The following is a 14,601-nucleotide window of genomic DNA, read 5'->3' as shown; positions in this document are numbered from 1 at the left end:
TTGTCCTCTAGACAGTGTCACATCGGTGTCAACCTCCTAATTTTAGTCATTGTATGGTGGTTGTATAAGATAGTGATTCTTAAACATTTTGGTTTTATGACTACTTTATCCTCTTAAAAGCTATTGAGAACCCCAAGACGTTTTGTTTCTGTGGGCTATACTTGTCTATATTTCTGGTATTAGAAAATAAAACTGAAAAAAACTTTAAGTATTTATTAATTCGTATAAAAATAACACTAATAAGCCCTTCATAGCTTAACATATGTAACATTTTATGAAAATGATTATAATTTTCAAAGCCCCCCCAGATTTTAAAAAACATTTTTTCAAATCCCCTTAATGTCTGGTTTAATAGAAGGTAGCTGGATTTTCCGTCTGCTTCTTCCTCTTTTTTTTTTTTTTGGATGACTCCTATTTTTTTTAAATTTAGGTTATCGAAGTATAGTTGATTTACAATGTTCAACAAAGTGATTCAGTTATATATATACATATTCTTTTTCATATTGTTTTCCATTATGGTTTCTCACAGAATATTGAATATAGTTCCCTGTGCTCTACAGTAGGACCTTGTTATTTATCCTCACGTCTGCTTCTGCAATCAATCTCTTGCAATCGTCATTTTTGTTGACCTCTGTGAAGAAAATCTAGCAGGTGGAAGAAGGGGTGTAATTTAATAGTGAGTTCAGGTAATTGTCGGTATTCTTTGACACTGCCCCTAAATTCAGCAAGTGGGCGTTTCTTTTCTTTTTTGATATAACACTTTATTGCAGTATAATTCACATGCCATAAAATTCATGCTCTTAAAGGGCACGATTCCCATGGTTTTTAGGACCTCACAGAGGCCCAGCCCTCACCACTGTCTACTCTTCCTGTGGCCTGGAGGGTGTTCGAAGGAGTGTGCTCAGCCCCGGGGGAAAATCAGGACTCCTGTCCCCAAACCTGATAGGAAGACAGCACGGAAGGGGAGTTGCCAGGAAGACAGGAGTCCAGTTAGGAGAATCCTCAAGCCCCCAGACAGGCTGACACCGAGTCCTTCTCCCCTCCTAAGGCCACACGGGAGGACGAGCTTCAGCAGGGTTGACCATAACCACGGAAGAGAGAGCATCCCCCGCGCCCGACACGGTAGGGCTGATTTTGCATCCGCTGGGAGGGGGATATATCAATACGAAGCCTCTGAGAAACGCGGGAAGAATTCGTGAACTCTCGTTAAGTATTAGAAAATAAAATGAGAGAAGCATGTGGAGGTCAAGAGCACAGCCGTTGTGTGAGTGGCCTGCGGCTGCTGTAACAAATGACCACAAACATAATGGCTGAAAACAACCCAGGTTTATTCTCTTGCAGGTCCCGAGGTCAGAGTCTGATGTGGGTCTCACGGGGCCAATGTCAAGGTGTGGGCAGGGCTGAGTTCCCTCTGGAAGCTCCAGGGGAGAATCCGTTTCCTGCCCTTTTTCAGCTTCTAGAGGTGCCCACGTTCCTTGGCTCGTGACCCCTTCCTTCTGTTTCCAAGCCAGCAGGGTAGCATCTTCCAACCTCTCGCTGACTCTGACCTCCTACTTTCTCTCGTGACCCTTGTGATGACCTTGGACATACAGAGAAAATCCAGGAACATCTCCCCATCTCAAGATTCTTAACTAATCCCATCTGCAAAGTCCCTTTTGTCATAGAAGGCAGCGTATTCACAGATTATGGGAATCAGGATGTGGACATCTTGGGGGGTGTTATCGTGACACCACAGTGGTCGAGAGCGTGGCCACTGGAGCAGACTGGCTCTGCCATTTGCTGCCTGTGGGGCCTTGGACAAGTCATTTCACCTCTCCACGCCTCAGTTTCCCCATCTGTAGAGAGAAGACAATGACAGTCCTACCCCATCAGGCTGCTGGAAGGGTCAGTGAGGTCATAGCCATACGTTCCTCAGGGCAGCCCGGGCACTCGACAAGGGCTGGGTGGAGGTTTGCACTTGTGGGACCATCAGAGCTACGGGGGGGTGGACTTTACTGGCCGTGGGCCTGGGGCAGGGGCCAGATGCCCTCTGCAGCCCAGGAACCTGGTGCTGACAGGGCCCAGGTGGCCCTCCAGCGCCCTGTCTGGGCTGCTCTGGTCAGCTCTGAGTGATAAACGTGCAGCCCCGGAGGGGAGGCTCGTCTGCGCCCCAGAGCCCCCAGGGCCAGCCACCTTCTCCCACCTCCACCCCGGGGAGCTTCCCGAGGAGCTGGGGAGGAGCCTGGGGGCGGCACCCAGGCAGCAGGCCACAGGGAGTTGTCCCGGTCCAACCCCCTATTGTGCAGGTGGGGAGACGAGAGAAGGATGAGCCAGCTAAGGTGGCCCAGGTGCTACTGGTCTCCTGACTCCCGGCCCCCTGCTGTTTCCACAGCCCCTTGTGGCAAATGTCGAGGGATGTGGGTAGTGGCCATGTTTCTGGAATCTCCCCTGGCCACGGCCCAGGTAGCTGGGGAGGGACTGCCCCCTGAGATCACCCATCCATCTGTCCGTCGTCCCCTCCTAAGGGCAGTGCTGGTCACACCACACTCGAAGACCCTCAGGCGTGCCCTGGGAGGGTGCAGGAGGGCAGGGAGTGGCTGGGGGCGCCAGGGCCACACACAGCTTTTTCTTGGATTTAACACGTTTACATAAAAGGACTTGCGTTCCCTTCAGTGTCACGTCTTCCCGTATCACTGGGAAGTCACGGGCGCTGAGTGTGCACTTGGAGCATGGGTCATCCATTGGCCGAGTGGTGGAGAAGAGACAGAATCCGAATTTCTCTGTCCCACCCCACCCCGCTCAAAGCCTCCATTTTTCTCTGTTAATATATAATGTATCTGCATTTCTCTAATGCGTTGTGATGTTGAGCATCCTTTCATGTGTCTGTTCCGATCTGTAGGTCTTCTTTGGAGAAATGTCTGTTTAGGTCTTCTGCCCGTTTTTGCATTGGGCTGTTTTCTTGATATTGAGCTGCATGAGCTGCTTCTAAATTTTGGAGATTAATCCTTTGTCAGTTGCTTCATTTGCAAATGTTTTCTCCCATTCTGAGGGTTGTCTTTTCGTCTTGTTTATGGTTTCCTTTGCTGTGCAAAAGCTTTTAAGTTTCTTTAGGTCCCGTTTTTTAATTTTTGTTTTTATTTCCATTTCTCTACGAGGTGGGTCAAAAAGGATCTTTCTGTGATTTATGTCATAGAGCGTTCTGCCTTTGTTTTCCTCTAAGAGTTTTATAGTGTCTGGCCTTACATTTAGGTCTTTAATCCATTTTGAGTTTATTTTTGCGTATGGTGTTAGGAAGTGTTCCTTTTTTAAAAAACTAATTAATTAATTAATTTATTTATTTTTGGCTGTGTTGGGTCTTCTTTGCTGCGTGTGGGCTTTCTCTAGTTGCGGCGAGTGGGGGCTATTCATTGCGGTACGTGGGCTTCTCATTGCGGTGGCTTCTCTTTTTGCGGAGCACGTGCTCTAGGCACACAGGCTTCAGTAGTTGTGGCTCGCAGGCTCAGTAGCTGTGGCTCGTGGGCTCTAGAGCGCAGGATCAGTAGTTGTGGCTCACGGTCTTAGTTGCTCCATGGCATGTGGGATCTTCCCGGACCAGGGCCCAAACCTGTGTCCCCTGCACTGGCAGGTGGATTCCTAAGCACTGTACCACCAGGGAAGTCCCAGGAAGTGTTCTAATTTCATTGTTTTACATGTAGCTGTCCAGTTTTCCCAGCAGCACTTATTGAAGAGGCTGTCTTTTCTCCATTGTATATTCTTGCCTCCTTTATCAAAGAGAAGGTGACCATATGTGCGTGGGTTTATCTCTGGGCTTTCTATCCTGTTCCATTGATCTATATTTCTGTTTTTGTGCCAGCCACACCCGTCAGAATGGCCATCATCAAAAAATCTACAAACAATAAATGCTAGAGAAGGTGTGGAGAAAAGGGAACCCTCTTGCACTGCTGGTGGGAATGTAAATTGATATAGCCACTATGGAGAACACTATGGAGGTTCTTTAAAAAACTAAAAATAGAACTACCATACGACCCAGCAAGCCCACTACAGGGCATATATCCTGAGAAAACAATAATTCAAAAGAAACACGTACCACAGTGTTCACTGCAGCACTATTTACAACAGCCAGGACATGGAAGCAACCTGTGTCCATCGACAGATGAATGGATAAAGAAGATGTGGCACATATATACAATGGAATATTACTCAGCTCTAAAAAGAAATGAAATTGAGTTCTTTGTAGTGAGGTGGATGGACCTAGAGTCTGTCATACAGAGTGAAGTAAGTCAGAAAGAGAGAAACAAATACCATATGCTAACACATATATATGGAATCTAAAAAAAAAAAGGTTCTGATGAACCTAGGGACAGGACAGGAATAAAGACGCAGATGAAGAGAATGGACTTGAGGACACAGGGAGGGGGAAGAGTAAGCTGGGACAAAGTGAGAGAATGGCATGGACATATATACACTACCAAATGTAAAATAGATAGCTAGTGGGAAGCAGCCGCATAGCACAGGGAGATCAGCTCGGTGCTTTGCGACCACCTAAAGGGGTGGGATAGGGAGGGTGGGAGGGAGATGCAAGACGGAGGGGATATGGGGATATATATGCATATGGCTGATTCACTTTGTTATACAGCAGCAACTAACACAACACTGTAAAGCAATTATACTCCAATAAAGATGTTAAAAAATATATATATAATGTAAGGGGTACTTATTTCAGAACAAGAGAAGGATCCTGCCCTTAGCAGCCTGTTTGACCTTGAGTGACTCCCTCCCCTCTACCCAGGATGTGCACAACCAGCCCGCCAAGCCGGGGAGGGGGCAGCCACGACCACAGCTGCACATCCCTGTGCCCCTCCCAGGAGCTGCCCTTGGAAGTTGGGAGCTGCACCAAGGGAGTGAATCTGACCTTCAGCAGAGTGTGTGCTGCCTGCAGGGGAGAGTGGGGAGCTCTCCAAGACCAGGGCTCTACTTCCTCATCCAGTAGAGGAGAAAGACGAGGGTCAGAGAGCCCCTGGACTCTGCACAGCTGAGTCACTGGTGGAACGGAAGCCCCGCCTGCCATCTTGAGCACGCACGCATGAGCAGGACCGTGCACGTGTGTATATGTTTGTGTATGGGTGTGTGCGAGCAGGTATGCATTTCTGTCTGTGTGTGTGTGCATGTGCATACGTGTGACTGTGTGCATTTGCGTGCCACCTGAGTATGTGCGTGAATGCACGTGTATGTGCACACCCGTGGACTAACAGACATGCACGTGAGTATATGCTCGTGCATGTATACGTGTGCATCTGTGTGCACGGGTCTCCGTGTGCATGTGTGCCTGTGCACGTGTGTACATGCATGTGCACACCTCTGTGTGTGCTCACTTCTGTGTGTGAGTGTGCATTCACTTCCGCATGTGTGAGCCTGTCTGTGTGTGTTCGTGTCTCTGTGCGTGCACATGTGAGCTTTTCATTTTCTCTCGCGCGCAATCCACAGGGTCGTGGAGATCCGACGTAGCGGCGGAGGTGGATGCAAAGACAGGCCCAGGGAGAGCTGCTGGCCTGGGCCTGGCCCCGCCTGACACCCACGCACTGTGGGCTCAGCAAAGCCAAGGTCGCGGGCGGGATGCTCCCAGGACCAAGCTGTCGGCAACTTTGGCCGGCTCCGTTGCTTATTTTTCAACTTCTCCCACTCGAGGGCATCTTGCTGTGTGTTCTGGGTCCAAGCCCGATCCGAGGTCCACCTGCTGCCCCTCCTGGGGGAGTTCCGTGTTCCCTCTGCTCACGCCCACCCGCTCCAGGCCAGCCTCTGGGGGCCCCCTTCCCCAGGCTCTGGGGGACTTCTTTTTAAGGCCCCGCCGTCGTGCGAACAGTGTTGGTTTCTCTATCGGTTGCTTCAGCGGGAACAAAGGCAGAATTGTGACGACTTGTGGGAAAGGGCAGCCGTTTTGCGGCATAAAGGATATATTTTTTCCTTCCCTGATCCGAGCCCTGGGCTCGGATGGGCTGCCTGGGAGTTCGGAAGCGGCTTCTGGGAGAAGGCTGGGCAGGCGGTGTGGGTGGCCAGCGGGTCAGGGTGCCTGCTGTCCCCACAGTGCCTCGAGGGGCGCCTGTTCCACTCCTGGAGTCCCACCCACGGCCCACCTGCGAGTCGCGAGGCGCAGCCGACCTCTCCTTGCCCTCGGCCGACGCCCGGCCGCTCCAGCGCCCCTCGTCCGCCCGCCTCGCTGCCCTCCTCGGCCCCTTAGGCTGCGCCCTCTCCCTCCCGGCTCTGCTCCGCGGAGCCCTTCTCCTCCTCTCCACTGGGCTGCCCCCGACCCTGCTCTGGCTCCGTGGACCCCACAGGAGTCAGTGCTGCCCGGTCTGCCCCCAGCCCGGCCCTCCCTCCTGAGCTGCCCCCCGGGGTGCCTCTCAGGAACCCCCAGGTTGCCCCGAAGCATGACACCCCTCCAGGGTCCCCATCTTGGCCAACAGCGCCACCCGCCGGCCATTCCGTCCAAGCCAGGCGTCGGGACGGGGCTGCACACCCCGCGCCCGCGCTCCGCCAAACCCATCACCAGCTCCAGCCACAGCTCCCCACCCCCGTCCCCTCCTTGCCCTCCCCCCACTCCCCACACAGGCCCAACTGCAGCCCCCTGCCCCTCGCACCCCCTCCTCTAAAAGCACCTCTGATCCTTTCACTCCGCTGCCTGAAACGTGCCCCAGCTTCCATGTCTGTGCAGGAGAAAGTCTCGGACCCCATGTGCCTCTGACCCTGCAGGGGGGTCTCAGGGGCTCGAGTCTGGGGGTGGTGGTGGAGGGAGCAGAAGGGAGGTGACGCTGACCCCAGGAGCGCCAGGTCTGGGGCTGAGTGCACTCAAGGTCAGCTGGGCAGTCCAAAGCCAGGGGTCCCGAAAGGGGGGGAAGGGGTGGGGGAGGGGAAGGCATGGTGGGGCTGCAGGAGCAGAGGCCTGGGGGCCTGGGGAAGGCGGGCAGCCATGAGGGAGCGGGGCCTGGCCCGGCAGGGGCAGGTGTGGGCCTGTGGAGCTGAGGTGAGGACTGCAGGGGCTGGCGGGTGGGGGGCACCTTCTAGGCAGAGTGCGGCCAGCAAAGGCCCGGGTAGGCTCCATGGAGGGCATTTAACCCCCGCCTGGTCCTACAGGAGGCTACCGGTGATCCCCCTTCTGCAGGTGAGGAAACTGAGGCAGAGAGAAGCCACAGAGCTGTGACTGGTGGTACTGGGACTTCAAGCAGCTCCAGAGTCTGGGCTCCCAAGCCCTGTGCAGTCCTGCCCCTGAAGGAGAGGGGGCAGCTGGGGGCAGGGGTGCCAGGGACCAGCCTCCCGGGCTGAGGCATGGGTGGCTCTGAGAGAGGGGTTAGGGGGCGTGGGGACACAGGACAGGAGGAGGGGATGGGGGGAGAAGCCCAGGATGGGCCGGGCTCTGGCGAGAGCCCCGGGGTAGACGGCGGGCCCTTGGCCCTGGAAGGAGGATGGAGGGGCAGGTCCGGGCTGAAGACACCAGCAGTGTTTGGGCCCCTGAGTGGGAGGCGGGGGGCAGGGGCTGAGCCGGTCCTCGGGGCCTCCCTCTGGGAGCTCGCCTGTAGCCCTCCTTGGAGCAGTGCGGCCCCAGGGATGGGCTGGCACCCACCAGCCCTCAGAGCCCAGAGAGACCTACGATGCACATGCCAGGCTGAGGAGGGGCTGCCGTCTGTGGGGCAGGAGGCCTTCTCCCTGGGGGCCGTGTGCTCAGACACCCCAGCCTGCCCGGCAGCTGCCCCGCGGGAGCCGCAGCCCCTGGTTCCCCTCTGCTGGATGCGGGTGGAGGGGCCTGGAACATTCTGGCCACACCTGGGTGCCCAGTCCAGCGGCTGACAGCCTGGGCCTGCGCTGGCTTCCCCAGAACAGTAGAAAACCACGGCCTCCCGCTGGCCCTGTCCGGGCACCGTGGCCTACTGCTGGGAGAGGGCAGCGCAGGAGTGGAGACCCAGCTTCTGGCCCCGGCTGGTCCTGACCATGGTGGGACTTTGGCCTGGACTTCAGACTCAGGGACGTGTCACACAGACACCGAGTGAGGCCCTCTGGCCTGGTGGCTCCAGGGGACGGCGGTACCCACCACAGTCTGCCCACATCATCCCCACCCCAATGCCCCCCTGACCCTGAGTGTCCCCAGGACCCTCTGCCAGCTGCTCTCCGATAGACGGCCACTGCCCACAGCCCCACCCAGCACAGACCAGACGCAGGAAACGTCAACTGCAAGATGAAATTCCAGGTGGGGTCTGTTGGGAGATCCACAGACCAAGGGGCTGAGCCCCCTCTGAGGCGGGGGGAGCCCGGGGGCTTTACATGCAGCTTCACAGATGACCTGGGGCTGGGACGCCAGCCCTGAGGACGTGCAAATGTCCCTGTCCAGTGGTTGTGGACCTCCTGGCTGCCGGGGCGTCTGGATCTTACGGCTGCATCTGAGGCCTCGGGTGCCGGACACACACGGCCCAGGTGCTGACGGGGGCCTTCCGACTCGGCACCCCGACTCATCTGGGGCTGGGCGCCGGCATGAACCCAGCCTGTTGTGAGCCCAGAAGCCAGATGTGGCTGCCCCTGACACGGGCCCCCATCCTGGGCCACCCTGGCCACCAAGGGCCACTTCACACCTTCAACATCTGCCAAGGGCCATGCCTCCTCGAGCTGGGACCTTGCCCCCAAAGCCACACTCCTCCTTCTAGAAGCCTCCGGGTCTTCAAGCCACGTCCCCCCACTTCCCCTCACGTGCTCTGCCATGAGCTGGGGGACTTCCTGTGGTGCTCCACACCAAAGTCCCTAAAATAGGCCTGGGGACCCAGGGTGGGCTCGGGGGAAGCCCCCCAACCCATGACAGGCGTGGCTCCGGGTTACTCTTCCCCACGTGCCCCTGTGACCTCCATGGCCTGCAGGGGTCTCCATCCTGTCCCTCACAAGCGCTCATGAGGCCTCGAGCCTCACCCGGGCCTCCCTCCTCCCCGCTCCCTGCCTGGGGCTCCTCCCCTCCCCCCGGGTCCACACTGAGCACAAAGCTCCGTCTGGGAACCCCCAGTGGCTCCCCTGCTTGGGCCCACCTGCCTCCCTCCGCCTGGCGGCCCTGCCCCGGGGCCTTTGCTTGGCCCCGCAGCCCCCTGCCCTGTACCCCCCCAGGGAGACACGGGGTGCGGCTGGCTGCTCCTGCGCGGGGCGGTCGGGGGTGTGGGCAGGGAGGGTGGCCTCCTCCAGGGCCAAGCCCACCTCCTCTCCCCCCGAGCACTGGTGACCCGGAGGGTGGGCCCAGCAGAGGAGCAGGAGTGGGGACTCTAATGCAGAATCCACACAGCAGCCAGGTGAACCTTCACAGCACTCACCTGGCCTTGCTACTCACCGGCTAAAACCACCCATGGCTCCCTGTGGCCTCCGAGGACCCAAGGGTGCCCCGGGCCCATTGCGGCCCCCCCACCCCCCCACCCAGCCACCTCTTGCCTCAGGCGCTGCTCCCGGCAGGTGCTCCCTCACCCGTGGACACCACACGCTGCCCTCCCCACCCCCACCCTTTGCCTCGTCTCGGCTCCTTGACCCTGAGGACTTGGGTGAGTGGTCACGTCACCTCCTCCAGGAAGCCTTTCCGACCCCCCAGCTGGTGAGGACATACCTCCCACAACCCTCGCTCTTGATTCACCCCAGATAGAGGAACCCTCTCCCTGCAGGGGTTGGGGGGGAACTGGAGACTCACCCCTGCAGCCGGGGTGGGACCGGGTGCAGGTGGGGAGCGCCGGCTTTGAGGCCACAGACAGCGTGACCTTCCCTATCAGGGTGTGAACTCAGGGGCTGATCCTCCCTGGGCCTCAGTTTCCTCATTTGTGAAACAGGCCACCGTCCCCCTAGCACGGGGCAGGGGGTGTGGTGGGAGTGGGTGTAGGCTGAGGCCAGCAGACGCGTCCAGCCCCAGCTCTGTCAGTCACCGCTGTGTGACCTTGGGTTGACCTTGTCCAGCCTCTGTCTCCTGCCTGTGAACTGGGGACCACAGAAGAGCCTGAGATTAGAGCCAGGCCTTCAGGGGGCCTGGGGTCCTGTCACCCAGGGAGCTCCAGCCGGGTGGTCGGTCAGGAGATTGGCCCAAGGAGGGCTTCCAGGAAGGGAGGGGACGAGGGGTCAGGAGACATGGTCCTTGCCTGGCTGTCCACCCTTGGGAAGGTCGCCAGCCTCCTGAGAGGACGGCCCCTCGGAGGCCCCACGGCTCTGCCGGGTCCTGCCTGCGTTCCCAGGCCCTGGGTCACGGCTGGGCCGCCCTGCTGCCCTGGGAGCTGGCCCGGGCTGAACTCGGCGCTCGGCCAAGCCGTGTTTCTGCATTTAGCACTGGGATTGAGTCGTGTAAAGCGGAGGGGGCACCTCCTTCTCCTCTGCCTGCAGTGATGGAGGGGCCGAGGGTGCGCCTCTTCAGCTGTGGGTCACCTCAGGCCGCTGGGCACCAGCCCCTGCTCTGGCCAAGAGCCTTCCAGCTGTGACAGGCTCTGGTCAGGAATCTCGGGGCTGACGCCAGCTTGGGGTAAAAAAGTAGCCATCAGGGGTCACTGTGCCTGGGGGCAGCGACGGCCTGGACTGGGTACTCGCTCCCTGTGCCTCGGTTTCCCATCCCCTTCCCCTCACCACTGAGGGAGTTAACTGGCCCTCAAAGCCCACCTGGGCCCCAGCACCATGCCAAGCCCTGGCCTTGGCCCTAAGTTGCTCCCTCTGGTCCAGCTGATTCCAGGACAGGCCAATCCCTGCCGGGGAGGAGGGGGGTGGAGTGACATGGTGCTGGGGGCACGAGGAGAAGAGGAGGGAACCATATATGTGGTCTGGGGCCAGGGAACCCAAGTGACTTCCCAGGGGAGGGGGCACTTGGGGCTTGTCCCCATGTGCTGGGGCATCGCTGCTTTCTTGAGCCCCAGCATTGCTCTGGGCCGTGCGACTAGTCACTACAGCTGAGGCCCAGAGAGGGTGGGCAACTTGCCTGAGGACACACAGCCTGGCTGGTGTGGGCCCTTGACCTCACAGCCTCGGGGGAGGGTCATTCGAGGTGAGGGGGCAGGTGGAACGGTCTGGACTCCACAGGGCTGGGCCTGGTGGTCCCAGCACAGCGGGAAGCTGTTGGGGGTGAACAGTGAACAGGACAGGAAGATGCAGTCTCAGCACCTCTTGTGTCCTGTGGCTCCAGCCTGGACCAAGGCGTCCCGCACGCTCCGGCCACTCCCTGTCAGGCCTCCCCGAGTGCACATGGTGGGTGGGGCCTGGCCAGGAGCCCCTGTCTCTCCCTCACCCTCGAGATGGAAGGGCAGCTCCCACCCACCCTGGTGCTGCGGCCAGGGAAACCGTAGGGGGCTGGGAGGCGAGCTGCCCTCGGCTCATAGCCTTCCAGGCCCGTGGTCAGGGGGGCAGGGATGTCACAGGCGGCCACGGTGGCCGTAGGTGGGCCTCCTGCAGCTTGGGGAGCCCAGCCTCCCGACACCTGTTTTGGGCCTGACCCAGGCCTGCTCTCAGGGAGCTGCCCGGAAACGGCGGTGCCGCAGATCTAAGTGCCCGGGAGGTTGCGCAGCACAGGGGCTGCCCGCCCAGCCTTGGGCACCGGTGGAAGAAGCCCCCAGAGGAGCTTGGGCTCCCATCCAGGGGGAAACAGCAGGAGGCGCAGCAAGAGGTGAGGTGGCTGGTGAAACAGGCAGGGGCCCTGTCATAGGGAGGCAGTGACCGGACTTGGTGGCACTGAGGTGTCGAAGTTGAAGATGAGGGTGAGGGATCCAGAAGGCGGGGCGGGGGCATGTTCTGCGCAGGGCTCTGGGCACCCCATGACCTTCCTCTCTGAACCTGTGAGACACGGGCTTCCTCTTGTCCGCGGGGCTGGGTGAGGGTCCCACATTTGACTCGGGTCCCCGCTAGGTGCGGGCTCAGAGCAGAGAGTGTGGGCGACGTCACAGCCTGAGCGCGCCCGCAGGGAGTGTGGCCCCATAGGAGGAGGGAGGCCGGGGCAGCAGTGGGCGCCTCGGTGGTGAGGTATGCGGGCTGATGCCCCGGGCCTCTGCCCGGGCCTGGTTTCAGCATCAAGGTTGAATTCTGTTGCCCGCCCAAGCCCCCCTCCCCAGACAGCGCACTCAACCATGCTGCCCCTGGGTCCCTGGGATGGGCACTGGGGAAGGTGCCCATCAGCAGTGAACGGCTCACCCCGTCCTGGAGGGGGCTGGGCAGTGGGGCCGGGTTAGGAATGAGAGCAGGGCCAGGGCCCAGGTCATACAGGGCAGCTCAAGTTGTGGCCAGGACAGGCCTCCAGGCCCCTTTGGGCCACAGAACTCGGCTCGCGGCCTGAAGAATGGAGCAGATGCGAGCAATGGCTGCCTTCCTGGCGGCTGCCAGAGACGTTGCTGGAGGTCCCACGGAGCCCCAGCGGCTGGAGTGAAGCAGGACACAGCCAGCACCCATGCCCTCTCGCTGCCCTCCCAGAGCTCGCTGCCAGTGCCACACCGGCCTGGCCTCCAAGGACGCTGCTCCCTGGCCCCTGGCCGCTGTGCAGAGCTGAGGGCTCAGACAGGCTCAGGGGGACAGATGGGAAGTTCCAGCTGACTCAGCCCTGGGGGCCGCCTCCATCCTCCGCAGGTCAAGGTCACTGCAAGAGCCCACATGAAGCCCATTTCTACCCGGCACTGATCTCCACGGAGCAGCAGCTGGCTTCACCCCGGGCACCACCTGGCCGGGAGCAGCACAGCCAGTGGCTCAGGACTGAGCATTCGTGACTCACTGCTGGAGAGGGGAGAGAGCTTTCCATGGGGTGGGGAGGCAGGTGTGGGGAAGGGGATCAAGGCCTGGCCTTCTCTAGGCCAGCGGGAGCCTGCTGGGGCTGGGAAACACGGAAAAGCAGTCGGCAGAAATGGAGCGGGGGCAGAGCCCTTTGAACCAGCCATGCCTGACACTGGTCCGATTCCTGGATTTTTTCTTACATAAGGCGATAAGTCCCCTCTGGGCCTAAGCTAGTTTGGCTTGGGTTTCTGTTACCTGCAACTAAAGCTTCCTGATTAATTCTGGAACTGACTCTAGAAATGACCTACCCTTTTGGGCATGTGGGTCCCCGGCTCCCACAGAGTCCCTGGCCCTCCCATCCCATCAGTATACCGTGTGACACAACTCGCACAGGACTCAACAACACACACATACAGTCAGAGTGTGAATGTGGGGGCTTCTCATTCCTTTTCGTGTTCTGTAGCTGGCAAACTCCTATTCATGCTTCAAGACCCAACCCAGGACTTACCTGTCCCAGGAAGCTCTCCGTGAACTCTCCCACACACCACCTCTGCTGTGCGGTCCTCCCTCTTGGTCTGTGCCTCCAAGGCCTTGGGCATCACTCACCTAATCCTCCCATTCCCAGTCTGTCTCCCAGCTGGAATGTATTGAACGAAGGATCGTTTTGAGGGCTGCACCACCAAGTGGATCCCTCAGGGTGACGAGCATTCCATTCTGGCCGGTCTGCAGTTGAAGCTGCCCTGGACCCTGAACCACACCCTCTCCACCGCCAGCTAGCCACAAGCGCCCGAGGTGCCAGTACTTGGGGATGCCTGGGTACAAGTGTGGGAGCGGAGAGGAAAGACAGCTGCCAGGAAGGTTCCCCAGAGGTGAGAGAGGCTGCACTCCTGCCTCCAGAGGGGGCTGGTGGAGGCAAGGCTCAGCGTGCTGGGGTCTGTGCAAGTCTGCCTGGGGCCCCGGGCGCTCCTGAATGGGCGCCTCCCAGGCTCTGGGGGCTTGGGCAGTTTCTCATCGTTGAGATGGAGGGGAAAAAATAACACCCACAGGAGGATCAGATGACAAGACAGTGCCAGGCACGTAGTTGGCGGTTAACAGAAGCTGGGGTGGTGGCCGTAACGGAAGGCCCAGTAGAGGTGACTGGGATGAAGGGACAGCAGGAAGGGCGTCCCAGGCAGAGGCCTAGTGTGAGAAGAGGCTGGGCGCCACGTGCTCCAGGTGGCAGTGGCCTCCAGTGGCCGGAAGGAAGCTGGTGGGAGAGGGCTGCTGCTGGGAGTGAGCCCCCCAGAGCAGGGGGAGATCAAGTCAAGACTGTGACCCAGGTGGTGGAGGCTCACGGGGGGCCAGGACTGGGGGATGCCTGGCCCCAGGAGTTTGCTCTCTCTGGGCGGCAGGCCCTGTCTAGGGCCCAGCCCTGTGCCAGGTGGGACAGCGGCCCAGGCTTGGCCTGCTCAGGACCACCTCGCTCAGGCCCAGCAAGGCTGCATGGCCCACGGCCTCCCAGACAAGCCTGCCTAGCTGAGCGCTGCCCTGGCCTCAACCCGGGCCCGGCCCGGCTCCCACCAGGCTCCACTGAGGCCAGGCCAGCAGCTGTCCCCACCCTCTACCAACGGGGCAATCTCACCCGCTGGGCCGCCTGCCCCCTCACTGGGTCATGGGTCAGCCAAGCTAAAGAGCCCGTGGCTCCCGTGCTCCGTGCGCCTGGCTCCCATCCGCTGCCAGGGACGGCGCCTGCTCGGCTGCCCAGGGGCAGTACCTGCCCACTTGTCCGTGCCCTTCCTATGCTCCCTGCCTACCCAGCCACTAGTCTGTCCTTGTGAGCCCAGAGCCTTGGGGGGCCTCCTTACGGTTGAGTGATACCCCCAGGACTCCCTTGGGGGTGGGGCTCCCTGAGGG

At 59.3% G+C, this 14,601-nt stretch overlaps 1 long non-coding RNA gene across 1 annotated transcript; it reads left to right on the top strand.

Moving 5' to 3' along the window:
* Nucleotides 1-533: 533 nt before the first annotated feature.
* Nucleotides 534-4,515, top strand: LOC137203022 (uncharacterized). Its single transcript, XR_010932852.1, has 3 exons — nt 534-686; nt 1,049-1,122; nt 1,342-4,515. It is a non-coding gene; the product is annotated as an uncharacterized lncRNA (long non-coding RNA).
* Nucleotides 4,516-14,601: the final 10,086 nt, after the last annotated feature.

This window comes from Pseudorca crassidens, chromosome 11, assembly GCF_039906515.1.
Source record: "Pseudorca crassidens isolate mPseCra1 chromosome 11, mPseCra1.hap1, whole genome shotgun sequence".
NCBI classification, from domain to species: Eukaryota; Metazoa; Chordata; class Mammalia; order Artiodactyla; family Delphinidae; genus Pseudorca; species Pseudorca crassidens.
This window is presented reverse-complemented; position numbering and strand designations above follow the sequence as displayed.